This window comes from Scyliorhinus torazame, chromosome 14, assembly GCF_047496885.1.
Source record: "Scyliorhinus torazame isolate Kashiwa2021f chromosome 14, sScyTor2.1, whole genome shotgun sequence".
Taxonomy (NCBI): Eukaryota; Metazoa; Chordata; class Chondrichthyes; order Carcharhiniformes; family Scyliorhinidae; genus Scyliorhinus; species Scyliorhinus torazame.
Genome location: NC_092720.1, coordinates 145,240,157 through 145,255,925, shown reverse-complemented (window position 1 = coordinate 145,255,925; position 15,769 = coordinate 145,240,157). Strand labels below are relative to the sequence as shown.

The following is a 15,769-nucleotide window of genomic DNA, read 5'->3' as shown; positions in this document are numbered from 1 at the left end:
CATAACCCTTAATCCCTTTATTCCTCAAAAAACTATCTTTCTTTATCTTAAAAATATTTAATGAAGGAGCCTCAACTGCTTCACTGGGCAAGCATAGATTCACAACTCTTTGGGTGAAGAAGTTCCTCCTAAACTCAGTCCTAAATCTACTTCCCCTTATTTTGGGACTATGCCCGCTAGTTCTGCTTTCACCCCCCAGTGGAAACAACCTGCCCGCATCTATCCTATCTATTCCCTTCATAATTTTATATGTTTCTATAAGATCCTCCCGCATCCTTCGAAATTTCAACGAGTACAGCCCCAGTCTACTCAACCTCTCCTCGTAATCCAACCCCTTCAGCTCTGGTATTAACCTAGTAAATCTCCTCTGCACACCCTCCAGCGCCAGTACGTCCAGTCTCAGATAAGGAGACCAAAACTGAACACAATACTCCAGGTGTGGCCTCACTAACACCTTATACAATTGCAGCATAACCTCCCTAGTCTTAAACTCCATCCCTCTAGCAATGAAGGACAAAACTCCATTTGCCTTCTTAATCACCTGTTGCACCTGTAAACCAACTTTTTGCGACTCATGCAATAGCACACCCAGGTCTCTCTGCACAGCAGCATGTTTTAATATTTTATCATTTAAATAATGATCCCTTTTGCTGTTTTTCCTACCAAAATGTAAGTATAATCTTTTTTAAAAATAAATTTGGAGAACCCAAATTTTTTTTTTCCAACTAAGGGGCAATTTAGCGTGGCCATTCACCTACCCTGTACATCTTTGGGTTTTGCGGAGTGAGTTCCACATAGACACAGAGAGAATGTGCAAACTCCACACGGACAGTGATCTGGAGCCAGGATCGAACCCGGGTCTTCGGTGCGTGAGTCAGCAGTGCTAACCATTGTGCCAATGTGCCGCATGAAGTAAGTATCATCTTACATGTTCAAGTTTTCTTTTAATTTTGTCAATAATTTTTTTAATTTGATATCTAAAATCTCCAAGAGTGGTATAGGATTTTTTCTTCCTGCAGATTTGGGCGGCACGATGGTGCAGTGGTTAGCAATTCTGCCTCATGGCACCGAGGACCCAGGTTCTATGCTGCCCCGGATCACTGTCTATGTGGAGTTTGCACATTGTCCCCATGACTGCATGGGTCTCACCCCCACAAACCCAAAGATGTGCAGCGATGGAAGACACCAGTGGGATGCCAGAGCTCCAGGAGAATCAGGGGGCAGAGGTGAGTGCAGGGGCCATCACTAAGGAGAAGGATCTGGGACAACTGAAAGGTCTGAAGGTCGATAAATCACCTGGACAGGATGGACTACACCTGCAGAAGCCCGCTGTTTCCTAAATACATCTACTAGGTAAAAGTGAAAGTTCGAAAGATAGCTATTTAGTATTCAGCCCCTGGTCTACTGAATCACTCATAACCTCAGGTCATTAAAAAACACACATTCAGCATTTCAAGAACAGAGCAGCAAACAGAAATTCCTACTCAGCTAACAAATACAATTGCAAGATAAAGTGACCAAGGACAGGGCAGTCTCCATGGCAATGCCACAGGAACCTAAAGGCGCTATTGTATTTAGTAACAAACCAGTTCAGGTTATTTGCGATAACAGCATTCCATAACTCATACAGGAATTCATTTCAGGTTCATGTTGCACATTAAAGATGGACAGCTTACCATCAAATCAAATGTATTTGAATCTAACCCAAACCAATTAGGATTATGTAGGGGTGTAATTAGTTGGCTAAAGACAGATATGATACAGTGTAACTGTGACGTTTTGGTCGGCCATTTTTAGCTGGATTTCTCTCTCTTTCTGGAATCAATCTGTCTTCATATTTCATTTTTCAGACTTTGACTTCTAAAGTTCTTGCGAGCTGTTTGCCTAAGTAAGAAAATCATTTCTGTGATTCTTTGAAAGTTTCAATTGTCTACGTATTGCCTTTTAAATTACTTTCAATTAGAATCAATAGAAGACAAATAAAACAATTCTTATTTGCACCTGAGAAGTTTTATCTTAAATGTCTGCTGAGAATTAGTGATTTGCAAAGTGCAGCTGAATCCGGATGGTCGACCTATCAACTTTGCGTGGTTGGCAGGAGGGGAGGAGTTCTGAGACAAGATTGGACGACATCGGAGATGTTCGGGAGCTTCGGCAATAATCGGTGGAGCCAGCCAGGAAGAAGATGGCTAGACTGGGGTAAGGAATATCTTTTTCACCCATTCTTAAAGCCGTATCAATCAGTGCTTCGACCCCTGGAAAGGACATTTTTATAGACTGTGTTAAATCAATCAGGTGCCGGTCGTTGAGACTAACACAGTCTACACACAGTCAGCGACCAAGAAAAAGTTAGGTGAAAGGTTGAATATATGGCTGATCCAGATCCTAAGATAGATTCAGAGCCTTTAGCAGGCAGAAAATTACTCCCCACGACGTCCAAGGGGGGTAGTGGGGTACCAGATGTCTCTATTGAAGATATGTTGGGAGATTTTGGGTCATTCATTTGTAGACAATTTGACCTATGTGAAATCTCAAGAAAAATTGAATCATAGTATGATATCCCGAGAGGACAGTGGTCCTTCGATAATATCAAGAGAGCATGGGGAAAATACAAATGGTGTATTGCACGGTGCAGAAAGTGCAAAATGGTCCCTGGCAATTATGGGACAAATATGCAGACAGCAAGAAATAACTATTAAAAATAAAAGTGATCATGAGCTTATTTCCACTAAAGATCAACTTATTGCAGTTGTTGAGGAATTACGAGATGCAAAATCCAAACTTGAGCATTATGATGAAATTAGAACAGGATTGGAAAACAAAGCCTCTAAAATCCAGCAGCTATCTTTTCAAATAGCAAGAATTGTAACATCAAGTTTTTGAAATGGAGTCAAAATACTAACAGTTGCAGTCAAAAACTGAGCGAATTGAACTTGAAAATTGCAAGTTAATCGAAGAAAGATCTGTTTTAGAAGAAGGAATGGACAATTTAACAGAACACTGCAAAATCCTGACAGACAGTCTTGCAGCTCAGAATTTAAAGCAAAGCACAGCTCAGATTCGACCAGCAGCTGAACGAACAGCTCACACTAAGCAAGCAGCCCCAGTAGCACAATCGGCAATAGCACAGCCGAAATCAAGTGTCAGGACTACATTAAAATCTAAAATTCATTTGTCAGTTGAATCAGATGAAGATAGTGATGCAACAGATATTCCTACAAGGCAAAATACTAAATTAACTTGACTAGCCTCTTTAAAACGCAAACAGGTTAGAGTTGGAAGCAAAAAAATAGAAGAAGGAGGTGAAACTATCACTAGAATCATATTTGGTCATCATTGGATTCATGAACCAGCAGACCCTGAAAAAATTGACGAATGGTCCAAAAATCTTCCACACCCTAAAAGTATGACCACATGGGATAGAATTCACAGCTTACAATCCATTTACAGTCTTCACGTATTTGATGGAGTACAAATTCTGACTATCATGTTTGGCATTCGTGTCATTTCAACTCTTAGAACAGAGGTAGAAGTTGCCCTTGGAAATGATTTGCAAAATTTAGAAGCTGGTTGGCTAGCAGTCAAGAATTGGCTATTAAAATTTTGCTGCCCGAGGACCGATTGGTCTAAGATCACATCTTGCATTCAAAAATATAACGAAGATATTCAGGATTTGGAGGAAAGATTTTTACATACTTGGATGGAATATTCAGGAATGACACTTGAACAGGAAACTGACACGTGGGACGCAAGCACTTTAAGTCCATCAAAAACGGCTTTTATAACCGGTGTTAAACCTGAAGTTTCTGCTGCCTTGAATTTAGTTTTACCAGCTTGGGCCACAGCTGGCACATATCGGGACATAGTTGACCGATGCAAATAGATTGTGGTTTGCACAACCCGGCAATCTTTAACACTGCAGCTGCTCAAATGCAGCTGTTTGGTACCTGCTCAAATGCAGCCTATTGCTCAAATCCAGCCCATGTCACCCGTTGGTCAATTTCAGCCTATGTTACCTGCTGCTCCAGCAGCAGGTCTTGCTCTACCCGCTGTTGCTGCGCCTGCAGGAATATCAGCAGTAACGACAATTTCACCACAAGCATCAGGGCAAACATGTACCCTTGCTCCATTAAAATCACGAAAGGAAATGCCACAATGTCTTTTCTGCGGTAGAACATAGAACGATACAGTGCAGTCCAGGCCCTTCGGCCCACGATGTTGCACCGACATGGGAAGTCAAAAAACAAAAGGCATCTAACCTACACTATGCCATTATCATCCATATGCTTATCCAATAAACTTTTAAATGCCCTCAATGTTGGCGAGTTCACTACTGTTGCAGGTAGGGCATTCCACGGCCTCACCACTCTTTGCGTCAAGAACCTACCTCTGACCTCTGTCCTATATCTATTACCCCTCAGTTTAAAGCTATGTCTCCTCGTGCTAGCCATTTCCATCAGCGGGAGAAGGCTCTCACTGTCCACCCTATCCAACCCCCTGATCATTTTGTATGCCTCTATTAAGTCTCCTCTTAACCTTCTTCTCTCTAACGAAAACAACCTCAAGTCCATCAGCCTTTCCTCATAAGATTTTCCCTCCATACCAGGCAACATCCTGGTAAATCTCCTCTGCACCCGTTCCAAAGCTTCCACGTCCTTCCTATAATGAGGTGACCAGAGCTGTACGCAATACTCCAAATGCAGCCGTACCAGGTTTTTGTACAGCTGCAACATGACCTCATGACTCCGGAACTCAATCCCTCTACTAATAAAGGCCAATACTCCATAGGCATTCTTCACAACCCTATCAACCTGGGTGGCGACTTTCAGGGATCTATGTACATGGACACCGAGATCCCTCTGCTCATCCACACTTCCAAGAATTTTACCATTAGCCAAATATTCCGCATTCCTGTTATTCCTTCCAAAGTGAATCACCTCACACTTCTCTACATTAAACTCCATTTGCCACCTCTCAGCCCAGCTCTGCAGCTTATCTATATCCCTCTGTAACCTGCTACATCCTTCCACACTATCGACAACACCACCGACTTTACCCACTACAGACGTGAGGCTCACCGGTCTATAGTTGCCGGGGTTGTCTCTGCTCCCCTTTTTGAACAAAGGGACCACATTTGCTGTCCTCCAGTCCTCTGGCACTATTCCTGTAGCCAATGATGACATAAAAATCAAAGCCAAAGGTCCAGCAATCTCTTCCCTGGCCTCCCAGAGAATCCTAGGATAAATCCCATCAGGTCCCAGGGACTTATCTATTTTCAGCCTGTCCAGAATTGCCAACACCTCTTCCCTACGTACCTCAATGCCATCTATTCTATTAGCCTGGGGCTCAGCATTCTCCTCCACAACATTATCTTTTTCACGAGTGAATACTGACGAAAAATATTCATTTAGTATCTCGCCTATCTCTTCAGACTCCACACACAATTTCCCATCCCTGTCCTTGACTGGTCCTACTCTTTCCTTAGTCATTCGCTTATTCCTGACATACCTATAGAAAGCTTTTGGGTTTTCCTTGATCCTTCCTGCTAAATACTTCTCATGTCCCCTCCTTGCTCGTCTTAGCTCTCTCTTTAGATCCTTCCTCGCTACCTTGTAACTATCCATCGCCCCAACCGAAACTTCACACCTCATCTTCACATAGGCCTCCTTCTTCCTCTTAACAAGAGATTCCACTTCCTTGGTAAACCACGGTTCCCCCTTTCGACGCCTTCCTCCCTGCCTGACCGGTACATACTTATCAAGAACACGCAGTAGCTGATCCTTGAACAAGCCCCACTTGTCCAGTGTGCCCAACACTTGCAGCCTACTTCTCCACCTTATCCCCCCCAAGTCACGTCTAATGGCATCATAATTGCCCTTCCCCCAGCTATAACTCTTGCCCTGCGGTGTATACTTATCCCTTTCCATCATCAGTTACCCATCTATCTCCAATCTTTGGTGTAACTAATTCCCTGAAACTGCTATCTATGACCCCCTCTGCCTCCCGAATGATCCGAAGTTCATCCAGCTCCAGCTCCAGTTCCCTAACTCGGTCTTGGAGGAGCTGGAGATGGCTGCACCTCCTGCAGGTAAAATCAACAGGGACACTAACGGCATCCCTCACCTCAAACATCCTGCAGGAGGAACATTGCACTCCCTTCCCTGCCATCCCTCTAACTTCCAACCAAGATCTAATTAATAAATAAATTTTAAAAAAAATAATAATGTAAATATGGCACTTACCTCACACCAATGGGTCTTATTATTAGGTTAGAGGAGGGGGGCGGGTGGTGGTTTCCTCTCCACCAGAATGTAGTGGTGGGGGAACCTTCCCAGAAGTCCGTGGGCCGAACTTCCGGTTCCGGGTCGAACTTCCGGTTCCCGCCTTATATATATAAAAAAAAAAATAACACAGAAAAGAAGAACAGAAACGGGACCAGGTAAGTGTTTTTCAAGCAAATACCGACAGGCCCCTGCACGCCGCTCCTGCCAAAATTCTAAGGGCTGCTCCTGCAAGGTCAGTGTTTTTAAAGCAAATACTCACCTCCCGACAGGCCCCTGCACGCCGCCCCCGCCGAAATTCTAGAGTAGGACACTGGATGGCAACATGCTATCATGAACAACGGATGGATTCGAAAGATGATACTGATGTAGACAATGTTCACTACGATACGTTTCCACCTCATGGTCAATTACGTAACGCGCACAAACAAGATGCACCTAGGGTTACGTTCCAACAAGACACACCCAGACTTACATACAGGGATTCTAGGCCCTCACAGCCGTTTCCACGTAGGGAGGAACCTTACCCACGTAGGGACGAACCGTACCCACGTAGAGACATACACGATGACGACAATGCGATGAACGAAACGTTAAACAGCTGTCCTCCATCTCAAAGGTGTTCTCTGTATGATCATTCAAAAAACTACTGGACCCCACTCTTGATGATTCTTTCCATTTTTCTCTACATGCACTTTTGGAACAGAAAAATGATGCACTATATATTTCACTAAGAGTGGGAGGTATTCATATCGATTTCTTATTTGACACTGGAGCTGAACTTACTGGTGTTACTGAACAGTATGCTGCTTTCTTTCCCCTAACTGCAGGTAAAATTAAAGCTTTTGCTGCAGGAGGAGACTCTATCACTATTCGGAAGACTAAACCACTGCTTTTAGAATTTGGACCGCATCAACTGATGGCATCAATATGGGTAGGTCCGGTAACACAAGCACTTCTAGGTATAGACATCTTATAGATCATAAGAATTTACAGTGCAGAAGGAGGCCATTCGGCCCATCGAGTCTGCACCGGCTCTTGGAAAGAGCACCCTACCCAAGGTCAACACCTCCACCCTATCCCCATAACCCAGTAACCCCACCCAACACTAAGGGCAATTTTGGACACTAAGGGCAATTTATCATGGCCAATCCATCTAACCTGCACATCTTTGGACTGTGGGAGGAAACCGGAGCACCCGGAGGAAACCCACGCACACACGGGGAGGATGTGCAGACTCCGCACAGACAGTGACCCAAGCCGGAATCGAACCTGGGGCTGTGAAGCAATTGTGCTATCCACAATGCTACCGTGCTGCCCCAAATCTTATCACAACTAAATTCTTCACTCAATTTAAATCATGGAAAAACCATTAGACACATCAAAAAAGATGAAATACAAAATCATCCAATTTGGGCTATTGACAAAAATGATTGCGGTCTTTTAAAAATTGAATCAGTCACTTTTATGGGATCCACTCTGCCTTATACCAAACAATACCCTATTAATAAAACTTCAATTCAAGGCATTCTATCTATAATAGAACAACTTGAAGAAAGGATGTGGTAAACCACTGATTTGTATTGTACTGTTGTATTGTCACTGCTGGCTCTGCCTGTGGCTCCTCCCCTTGGGCTCATGTATAAAGGTGGCCAACGTCCAGCCCTGCCCTCATTCTGGGATCGGCTGCCAGCCAGTGTCTTTAAGCTGATTAAAGCCACAGTTTCTCTCCTGTCTCCTCATCTGTCGTCAATTGATGATACATCGATTTAATCAGCTTAAAATTTTCAGATGGATCCATCGCTAAAACCTGATCGCCTGGAGCTGGACTCCCAAGCAGCCGACGCCACTATTACGTTTGAACACTGGCTACATTGCTTCAAATCGTACGTCAAGCCCTCCGCGATCGCCGTTGCCGAGACCCACAAGCTGCAAATCCTCAACTCCCGCGTGAGCCCGTAAGTATTCCTTATCATCAGGGACGCTGACTCGTACAAGGTTGCGATAACGCTGTTGAAAGGACAGTATGTTAAGGGAGTCGATGGGGTGTATGCTAGGCATCTCCTTGCCATGAGGCGACAGTGCCCCGGATAATCGCAAGCCGAATTTCTGCACGCATTGCGGGTACTCGGCCGGAACTGCAGTTGTAAGGTGGTATCGGCTGACAGAGATGCTGATACGGGACGCCTATGTCGTAGGCATAAAATCGAATTACATCCGCCAGTGCCTACTAGAAGGGGGTACATTCGACCTCCAAGAAACAGTACGGATTTCGGACTCATTAGAAGTGGCCTTCCGCAACTTGGATGCCTACAGCTCCGACCACGCGGCATCCTCGTGGACGTCGTGGGCACCGCCATCACCCGACCTGGGGGCGCCGCAAGCCTGTGCCGTGCAGCAACCTGCCAATCCCGGAGGCCCAAAATGCAACTTCTGTGACCAAGCTAAGCACCCCAGGCAACGCTGCCCAGCGAGGAGCGCGATCTGCAATGGGTGCGGTAAGAAGGGCCACTTCTCTAAAGTCTGCCAGGCCCGACCTGTTTGTAAGCCCAGCAGCGCTGCGTTTAACTTGTGTGGGCCGCCTTCTTCAACACCACCCGCCACGTGCGACCCGTGGGGGCTGCCACCTTTGACGCCACCCGCCACGTGCAACCCGTGGAGCCCGCCATCTTGGCCACCATCTTCGACGCCACCCGCCACATGCGACCTGCGGGGGTCGCCATCTTTGATGCCATCCGCCACATGCGACCCGTGGGGGCCGCCATCTTTGACGACGCCCGCCACGTGCAACCCGCGGGGGCCGCCATCTTTGAATCACCCCGTCGCCTCCTGGAACCCCTGCTCATCTGATCGGCCCGCCCACCTTCCCAAGATCACTTCCATCACCCTCGGCCAGTCACGACCACATCACCTCGCCAAATCCATGACGTCAGGCCGGATCAACGGTCACGAGACGACCTGCCTGTTCGACTCCGGGTGCACAGAGAGTTTTATTCACCCAGATACGGTACTGCGCTGCTCCCTCTCAATATTACCCGTGACCCAGAAAATTTCTCTGGCTTCCGAATCTCATTCCGTGGAAGTCTGTGGGTACTGTGTTGCAACCCTTACAGTACGGGCGTTGAGTTCAAAGGGTTCAAACTCTACATCCTCCCAAAACTCTGCACTGCCGTGCTACTAGGTCTTGACTTCCAGTGCCACCTCAAAAGTCTTACCTTGGAGTTCGATGGACCCCTGCCCCCCCCTCACCATATGTAGTCTCTCGACCCTTAAAATCGTCCCAGGTCTGCGCAGAATGCAAACCGCACTTCGCTAACCTCACCCCGGACTGTAAGCCCATCGCCACGAGGAACAGACGACACAGTTCTCGGGACAAGGCCTTTATCAGTTTGGAGGTCCAGCAACTCCTGCGGGAAGGGATCCTAGAGGCCAGTACTAGCCCCTGGACAGCCCAAGTAGTGGTCGTCAAAACTGGTGAGAAGCACCGGATGGTCATCGACTACAGTCAGACCATCAACCGGTACACACAGCTCGATGCGTACCCTCTTCTCCTCATATCTGACATGGTTATTCAGATTGCGCAGTACCGAGTCTTCTCCACCATTGACTTGAAGTCCGCGTACCACCAGCTCCTTATCTACCCGGAGGACCGCCAATACACTGCCTTTGAGGCAGATGGCCGCCTCTACCACTTTCTCAGGGTCCCCTTCGGCGTCACCAATGGGGTCTCGGTCTTCCAACGGGAGACAGACCGAATGGTTGACAAGTACTGGTTGCGGGCCACGTTCCCGTATCTGAATAGTGTCACCATCCGTGGCCATGAACAGCAGGACCTTACGCCAACCTCCAAAAATTCCTCCACACCGCCAAACTCCTTAACTTCACATACAATAAGGAGAAATTCAACACTCCTCCTTCAAAAAGAAAGCTCAAACCATTGTGGAAGCTGTGTGACATTGGAGGTATTACCTGGCCGGCAGGCAATTCATTCCCCTCACTGACTAACGGTCGGTTGCCTTCATGTTCAATAACACACAGCGGGACAAGATCAAGAATGACAAAATCCTAAGGTGGAGGATCAAACTCTCCACCTATAATTATGATATCTTGTATCGACCTGGGAAGCTCAACGAGTCCCCAGATGCCCTATCCTGCGGTACATGTGCTGGCGCACAAGTTGACCGATTTTGGGCCCTCCGCAAGTGACCTCTGTCACCCAGGGGTCACCCGGTTCTTCCACTTCATCAAGGCCCGCAACCTGCCTTACTCCATCGCAGAGGTCAGGACCATGACCAGTGACTCCCAGGTCTGCACAGAATGCGCAGCACTTCTATCGGCCAGACAGAGTACACCTGGTAAAGGCCTCACGCTCCTTTGAGCGTCTCAGCATCGATTTCAAAGGGCCCCTCCCCTCCACTGACTGTAACGTGTACTTCCTCAACATCATTGATGACTACTGTTATGGGTCAGGGTTTAGAGAATCCCAAAGTGTATGATGGAGTTCACCTGACTCACAACTTTTAATAGATTGTGGTATGGGGGGCACACGGCTCACTCACGGTGCAGCAGACATGGACCAGTGTTTTTTTAAAACAAAACAATGTTTACTCTATGAACTCAAGTTAACCTTTTTAAAACAAACAGTGAATATCTTAGCAACCAGTAAATCAAATACATCCCCAAAGAATACAATACTAAATAACCTGTATGCTGTCCTTTTAACATCCAAAAGACTTAACAAACCTTCAAACAGGAGCACATTAGATATATATTCAATACTGAGATCTTTTTACAATTCTGAGTTCAGCCAAATGATCCATAGATAGTCTTTTGATGGCAGAGATCACAGCAGTGCAGCTTACTTTTAACTTCAGATTCAGCTCACTGAAAAACACAGACACACCAAAGCATTCTCAAACGGAAACCACAAAAGCAGAAGTAGAGCTCAGCTCCACCCACACTCTGACATCGCTCCGGTAACATGAGCAGCTCCATTTCTTAAAGGTACATTTCTTAAACACCCATTTCTTAAAGGGTACTCTCACGTGACACCTCCCCCAAGAAAAAAAATAAACGATCAACTTCAAGATGGTTTCATTTTTCACCTTCGCACTATCCTTTAAGAAATGCACACAGTAAATATACTTGTTCGTTTCAAAACACAACACACGCAAACAGGTATAATAATATAGTCCAGTTTTTTTTGCTCTTCTTCCTCCAACTGAAATCCTTCTCAATTAACAGTCTCTTTGAACAAGAAGGTCTCCGCACGATCCATCCATTGTGCTACGCCTCAGCATCTCTCTTTAAAGTCAGAGACTTTAGTTCAATCTGATCATAGAGTCCCTTGTAATTCTCCAACATATGCGCATTGGTTATCACAGCTTTCAGGCAGTCAAATGCCTGTCGAAAGTCCGCTGTTCATTGAAATTTTCGCCGTTTCTTAAGCAAGTCCATCAGTGGAGCAATCACGCTACAAAACGTTTGCACAAATGTTCGATCAAATCCACTCATGCCAAGAGATCAAATTATTTCCCTTTCACCATACCATGCCCTGACATGACCTCTGCCACAGTCATCAAGGCCCTGCACGGCCTCTTCACCTTGTTCCGTTTCCCCACCTATATCCATAGTGATCCGGGTTCCTCTTTCATGAGTGATGAGCTGCATCAGTTCCTGCTTAGCAAGGGCATTGCCTCAAGCAGGACTACCAGCTACAACCCCCGGGGAAATGGACAGGTGGAGAGGGAGAACGCGACGGTCTGGAAGGCCGTCCTTCTTGCCCTACGGTCTAGAGGTCTCCTTGTCCCCCGCTGGCAGGAGGTCCTTCCCGATGCACCCCCTTCATCCGGTCGCTCCTGTGTACCACCACCAATGTGACCCCTCATGAGAGGATGTTTGTTTTCCCCAGGAAGTCCACCTCAGGGGTCTCGCTCCCGTCCTGGCTGACGGTCCCAGGGTCCGTCCTCCTCCGGAAGCATGCGAGGAGCCATAAGTCGGATCCACTGGTCGAAAAGATCCTTCTCCTCCATGCTAACCCCCAATATGGCTACGTGGCACACCATGACGGGCGGGAGGACACAGTCTCCCTTCGGGATTTGGCACCCGCAGGTTCCCCAGTGACCATTACCACTACCCCTGACCCTACACCGTCTCCCCCCATTGTTACTCATCTACTACGAGACGCAGAAGACGACACGCTCCTGGACACGCAGGCCTCAACATCTCATCCGACACCAATATCCACACCACAGCCGGGACTGAGGCAGTCACAGCGGAAAGTCAAAGCCCCCGACAGACTCGATCTATAACTCAACTCGTCCACTTCAATCCCGCCGGACTCTTTATTTTAACAGGGGATGAATGTGGTATTGTATTGTATTGTATTGTACTGTTGTATTGTTACATGCCTGGCTTGTCCCTGCTGGCTCCACCTGTGGCTCCTCCCTTGGGGCTCATGTATAAAAGTGACCAACCTCCAGCCCTGCCCTCATTCTGGGTGTCTTTAAGCTGATTAAAGCCACAGTTTCTCTCCCGACTCCTCGTCTGTCGTCAATTGATGGTACATCAAAGGGGTATTTTAGTACGCATTCACAGTTCATCAAACAGCCCTGTATGGCCTGTAAAAAAGGCTAATGGCACATGGCGCCTCACTATTGACTATAGAAAGGCAAATCAATTCATTGTCAGAAAAGCTCCTTTAGTGGCAGATCCTCTACAATCTTTAACTCTTGACCTTCAATGGTTTTCAATTATTGATATGGCAAACGGCTTCTGGTCAGTACCACTAGCTAAACAAGTACAACCATGGTTTGCTTTGACAGTTAATCAGCAACAGTACACACGGACTAGACTACCGCAAGGTTTTCACAATAGCCCAACTGTTTACCACATGGCTCTGCAGAATCATCTCAGGAAACTGCCTGATCTGCCTTCCACCATTATCAAGTATGTAGATGATGTTCTGATAGCCTCCATCAATAAAGATGATCATGAAAAAGACTTACGGGTGGATTTGATCCATCTCAGTACTAATGGTCAAAAAGCTAGCTTTGCCAAAGCACAAATTGCCCAGGAAGAAGTTGTTTATTTGGGTCAGAAAATTTCCAAAGGCAGAACAGAACAGCTGCCATCAAAGCAGCTAAAGAACCCTCAACTGTACAGCAAGTCAGATCTTTCTTGGGACTCTGTAATTTTAACAGAAATTGGATTGATTCTTATACTCAGTTATGTCAGCCATTAAATGATTTTTTAAAATAAACAGAAAATCAAGAGATTGGGCAGCACGGTAGCATTGTGGTTAGCACAATTGCTTCACAGCTCCAGGGTCCCAGGGCAGATTCCGGCTTGGGTCACTGTCTGTGCGGAGTCTGCACATCCTCCCCGTGTGTGCGTGGGTTTCCTCCGGGTGCTCCGGTTTCCTCACACAGTCCAAAGATGTGCAGGTTAGGTGGATTGGCCATGATAAATTGTCCTTAGCGTTGGGTGGGGATACTGGGTTACGGGGATTGGGTGGAGGTGTTGGCCTTGGGTAGGGTGCTCTTTCCAAGAGCCGGTGCAGACTCAATGGGCCGAATGGCCTCCTTCTGCACTGTAAATTCTATGAGATCAAGTTAAACTCAATTCTGAACAAAAACAATCATTTCTGAATGTGAAAAAGGTCTTGTGTTCAGCACCAGCCTTAGGTATTCCAAACAACGGAAAACCTTTTCCCATGTTTGTTCATGAAAGAGATGGTTACATGACTGCAGTACTAGCCCAAGAACATGCTGATCAGTTAAGACCGGTTGGGTACTATTCCCTTTAACTTCACAATGTGGCACTAGCATTTGGCAGTTGTTTACGAGCCATGGAAGCCACATGTCAAGCTGTAATGATGACATCAGGCCTTATTCTAGACCAAAAGTTAACCATTAAATGTCCACACTCAGTCCATTCTCCACTATCTATGAACAGAGTGTCAAAAATTACATCAGCCAGATGGACAGCAGTTTTGAAAGCTCCCAACCTATATTTTCACAAAGCCAGTTCTGTTAACCCATCATCTTTGCTCCCGCTTCCCGCGGAGCAAAGGAGAGGGGAGGGAGAAGGGCATGACTGTGTGAAAATAATAGAGGAAATGGAAAAAGTACGCTTAGAAGAAGAACCACTGCAGAACCGAGATTTAATCCTACTCACTGATGGTTCCTCTTTTATTGACAAGGGTATCAGAAAAGCTGGGTGGGCCCATACGAAGTATTAGCTGAAGGACGTTTGCCCCCAGGTACATCAGCTCAGCAGGCCAAATTAAAAGCACTAACAGAAGCATGTCATATGGCAAGAGATAGAACTGACTCCAGATATGGTTTTGGAGTAGCACATGATTTTGGCCATCTGTGGAGAAAAAGAGGATTTTTCACAATAGCAGGTACACCCATCCAAAATGGAAATGAAGTACGAGACCTTCTAGAAGCTATGACCTTGCCAAAAGGTCCAGCAGAGGACAGTAGTAGAGCGGAGCTGCTGATTGGCCGTTGCAGGGGAAATTTGCATACGTCCGTGTGCTCACCCTAACTTGGAGGTGGTTTGTGGAGGAGCTCTTGTCAAGTGACACTTAAACCCGAAACACTTCTTCAGTGTTTCCCTCCCTACCCCCTCCTCTAACCAAAAAAAACAACCGCTGTAAGGATCAAGAGGAAGGCTCAAGGGCAGATAGAAGTGGAAAGTTGAACAGTGAAGTCACAGCTTGCAGGTAAGGGATTGGCTGGTGACTGGTAAGTAGTTTTTATTTATTTTCCCTCAGGTGTTATCGTGCGGGGCGCAGAGGTTGCTGAGTGAGTGCTTGCTGAGAAGGGGAATGAATAACAGGTAGGTTCTTTCTTTCTTTTTTTTTATCTAGAGGGGATGACAGGGAAGGTAGTGCAATGTTCCGCCTGCAGAATGTTTGAGGTGAGGGACACTGTCAGTGTCCCTGCTGATTTCATCTGTGGGAAGTGCACCCATCTCCAGCTCCTCAGAAACCGCATTATGGAGCTGGAGTTGGATGAACTTCGGATCATTCGGGAGGCAGAGGTGGTCATAGATAGAAGCTTCAGGGATGTAGTTACTCCGAAGAATAAAGATAGATGAGTGCCGGTGAGAGGGGCTGGGAGGAAGCAGTCAGTACAGGGATCCCCTGTGGCCGTTCCCCTTAGTAACAAGTATACCGCTTTGGATACTTTTCGGGAGGGGGACTTAGCAGGGTTAAGCCATGGCGTACAGGTCTCTGGCACAGAGTCTGTCTCTGTTGCTCAGAAGGGAAGGGGGGAGAGGAGTAGAGCATTAGTCATTGGAGACTCCATAGTTAGGGGGATAGATAGGAGATTCTGTGGGAATGAGAGAGACTCACGGTTGGTGTGTTGCCTCCCAGGTGCCAGGGTGCGTGATGTCTCGGATCGTGTTTTCGGGATCCTTAAAGGGGAGGGGGAGCAGCCCCAAGTCGTGGTCCACATAGGTACCAATGACTTCGG

At 46.6% G+C, this 15,769-nt stretch overlaps 1 protein-coding gene across 6 annotated transcripts in view; it reads right to left on the bottom strand.

Annotated features, from left to right (window-relative positions):
- The window catches only part of LOC140390084 (solute carrier organic anion transporter family member 2A1-like), a 578,748-nt gene that overhangs the window by 325,826 nt on the left and 237,153 nt on the right, over nt 1–15,769 (bottom strand). The gene's annotated exons all lie outside the window — the stretch shown is intronic.